At 32.0% G+C, this 3,953-nt stretch overlaps 1 non-coding gene across 1 annotated transcript; it reads right to left on the bottom strand.

Annotated features, from left to right (window-relative positions):
* Positions 1 to 304: 304 nt before the first annotated feature.
* On the bottom strand, positions 305 to 378 carry Trnan-guu. The gene has a single exon. It is a non-coding gene; the product is annotated as a tRNA-Asn (tRNA).
* Between the last annotated feature and the right edge of the window lie 3,575 nt (positions 379 to 3,953).

Genomic DNA, 3,953 nt, shown 5'->3' with positions numbered 1-3,953 from the left:
CTGTTTTATGAATTTAAAATAAAAATTAATATGGTCGTTTAATTTCTTTTTAAACGTATTTTTTTAATTATTTCTATTTAATATTCGTATTGGTTAACTGTTTTTAATCCCTGCTAGTGTTTACAAAACAAAAGTAACAAAAATCGCTGTTTTACGTGAATTAATAATAGTGAAACGAAAAGAAAGTGCTTTAAAAATAATTACCCAAGTTGATATGCACGACAAAGTAAATGAAACATATTTTACGCACAATTTGTTCACGTAAATTACAGTCTTTATTAAAAAGAAACAATAAAAAAAGAGACGCCCCCGGGTGGGCTCGAACCACCAACCTTTCGGTTAACAGCCGAACGCGCTAGCCAATTGCGCCACGGAGGCTTGTTCGCTGTTTTGAGAAAAATGAAAGTGGTATCTCAATCGTGCAAGTTACTATTATAGGTGAGAATAGGTAGTGTAGGTAATATACAAGGTGTAACAGCAATACTGGAACAAATTGTTCCAGTCTAAATAAACAGAAAAACGAGAAACTATTTCTTCTAAAATAATTCCTAAGGAAAAAATTCAAAAATAGGGAAGTAAAACATTTTTTGATTCGAGAACTGTTGAAAATATAGACTTCAAATTTAATGCACTGCAGTTCCATCATCGTCTCTATCCTCATGTAAAGTGTGAATAAAAATTAAACAATGGGTCGTACAACGCTTGTGTCTCTTGAAATTTTCTACAGAATGCATGGTTTATGAGTAAACATCCAAAAACCATGACAATGCAGGCTTGTCAAAAGTGGATTATAGATAAAACCCGATTTTTGTTCTCTAGTTTCTCAATAATAATTACAATACAAAATATAATATTCATCTTACTTGAAAATCAGCGCAAAAGTTTTATAAATGGTCTATCCCAGCGGTCTTCAAACTTTTACGACTTGCGGAACCCGCCCAACAATAAGATTTTTTGAGGAACCTAAAAAAATTGTCGCACACTTTTTACTGATTATGTAATATATTTATAAATTCTAGTTTTAAGTGAGAGTATAATTTTTTTTAATTTTGTAATATTGATGCTGTTAATTTCAAAATTTTGAATATTTGACTGAGGAACTCCTAGAGATGTTGTGGGGAACCCCAGGGTTCCGCGGAACACACTTTGAATATCTCTGGTCTATCCCAATCAAATCTACTAGGTATCCCAGAAAATAATGGTCATACAGCATCCACAGATCTCTGATACATAGGTATTGTATTTTTGAAACCGAGAGAGTTGCACGAAACTAAATTTGCACAGGATATAGCTAATATAATGCGAAACATCGCCTTAATGTTAAAAATGTTGTCACCGCCGTTTTTGCTTGTGAAAATTCGATATATTTGGAATTATTCAAATTTTGTGGCTGAAAACATACATAGGTATTGTATTCTTGAAACCGAGAGAGTTGCACGAAACTAAGTTTGTACATGACATAGCTAATACAATGCGAAACATCGCCTTAATTAAAAATGTTGTCACCGCCGTTCTCGCTTGTGAAATTTCGAAATATTTGGAATTATTCAAATTTCGTGACTGAAACATACATATATATTGTATTTTTGAAACCGAGAGTGTTGCACAAAACTAAATTTGTACAGGACATAGCTAATACGATGCGAAACATCGCCTTAATGTTAAAAATGTTGTCACCGCCGTTCTTGGTGGTGAAATTTCGAAATATTTGGAATTATTCAAATTTCGTGACTGAAACATACATAGATATTGTATTTTTGAAACCGAGAGTGTTGCACGAAACTAAATTTGTACAGGACATAGCTAATACGATGCGAAACATCGCCATAATTTTAAAAGTGTTTTCACCGCTGTTCTTGCTTGTGAAAATTCGAAGTATTTGGAATTATTCAAATTTTGTGGCTGGAAACGAAACTAAATTTGTACAGGACATAGCTAATACAATGAGAAACATCGCATGTGTGACATTTGAAAATGTTTTTTCTGTTTATGGATACTTTAACGAAAGCTGAAATTATTTAGTGATGTGGCACGAAAAGTGAAACTTCTCAATTTCTCTTAAAATTACTAGATTTGGAGTAGAAGGAGGAGATTCAATTTGTTGCTCCAAAAAAGTAGAGCTTTTAAATACCAAATTGATTGTGTATCTGGACAAAGTAAGAACAATATTTATACTCGTCCTCTAAGGAAATTTTTACAAAATATATTTTTTAAGTTCATTATAAAAATCTAAGTTTGTCTGTAAATAGTTAATCATATTGATAACAACAGTGGTGTAAATAGAGATTAGATATACAGGATTTATATGGGTGTCCCAGAATATGTGGGCAATCTCTCGGATTTATACGGGGGACGTTAAAATAACATGACAAACTCCTATAAAAATCCCTTAAAATCGATTTTTTAAATAACATTTAAAATACTTTGTGTAATTTAATTATTTTTAGGAAAAACAAACGTAAATAAAAGTGGAATTTTTCATTTACATTTATTTCCATTACGGATGTAATAAAAATCATATTAAACAAAAATAGATCTTTCTCGCAAACAGTTCATTTTATCGATATCATCCAAGAGTGACTTTTTTTAGTTTAAGTTACAAGCTATCTAAAAATATTATTTTTGTGTCTTTATCGTAAAGGGTGTAAAAAGAAATTTTTACTCTACTCTACCTGCGACCACTTGTAGTATCGACGCCTTGTATCTCCGTCACTGGTTGACGTATTTGTAAGTTAATTTCTACTTGAATAAATCAGTGGCCCACGTTTCCCGTCAAACAGCGTTAGAGATATTTCAGAAAATATATTAATTTCTAAGCACGTTTCTCGTTCACATCAAAGTTATTATTTAAAATCATAATATGTTCTGTGACCTGGTGAAACCTTCCGATTAAAATTTGGACCACCCCGTATGTGTCTCATCTTTCAAATTTTGATCAGTCTAGCGACAAACCTTTGAAAACGAAATAAGTACTTAATAATATATTAAATATGTATTAGAAGATAGAAAGTAGATAAATGAATTGTAAACTGTGACATTTGTCGGTTTTAATAACTTATCAGTGTGAAATTTCAAACTAGATGAAAATAAATTTGTTAAAAACAACCCTTGTAAAACAGGAGATTATTTAGTTTTGTTTTATTGTTTAACTGTAATGTAGATGATTTCCTAAAAAAAAAGAAAACTATTTAATAAGTGCCACAAATGCTTCACATACCTCTTCTGAATAAATTCTGCTGATACAATTTGTTGTTGTTTTAAAGAATCGTTTGCATTTATGCAGAAAACTGAAAAAGCCCGTTTTACATATGCAACGTCGTTTTACGTTGATGGTTTTGATAAAGCCGGGCACCGCAAGCGGTTCCTAGAAGCAGTTGTGGTTTGCCATAATGTGCTTTGGCTTAACTGTAACGATACCAAATAAATTGTTGATAAAATAAACACTGCCCTGCCCGATGAGATTGGCTTTATTTTTAAAACATGACCTAATGACAAGCTGAATATTATATAATTTTCCACGATATAGTAAAATTTTACTAGGAGTTATTTTGTAGGGAAAAGGCCAGTGGATCATTGAAGTAGGGTAAGTCGGGCGGTGTTGGGCATAGGGGGAGAGATTGCCATAGTTAATATTTAGCACTCCAGATAACTGATGACGCTGTTGGTCGGTCTGAACGTTAGTTTCTGTTGTGCTATATCCTCGATGCAAATGGTATTGTTGTTATAATAATAGTTTTTTAAATATTTACAAAAAAGGTTTTCGAGGTAAGTAAAGTAGATTTAGTGATTATATACACTAGTCAATGTTTCAAATTTTTTACAAATTTGAGGTAATTACTGGGTATAAACATGATAAATATACACCATCGTGCATCTCAACCTCAAAATCGTTGCTTCTACAGTCGAATTAGTTTAGAAAAAGTAGCACATTTTTCTCTCAGTCATAACGGGGT

Source organism: Anoplophora glabripennis, unplaced genomic scaffold, assembly GCF_000390285.2.
Source record: "Anoplophora glabripennis isolate ALB-LARVAE unplaced genomic scaffold, Agla_2.0 scaffold31, whole genome shotgun sequence".
Classification (NCBI taxonomy): Eukaryota; Metazoa; Arthropoda; class Insecta; order Coleoptera; family Cerambycidae; genus Anoplophora; species Anoplophora glabripennis.
The sequence above is the reverse complement of the archived record's forward strand: the minus strand, read 5'-3'. Positions and strand labels throughout refer to the sequence as shown.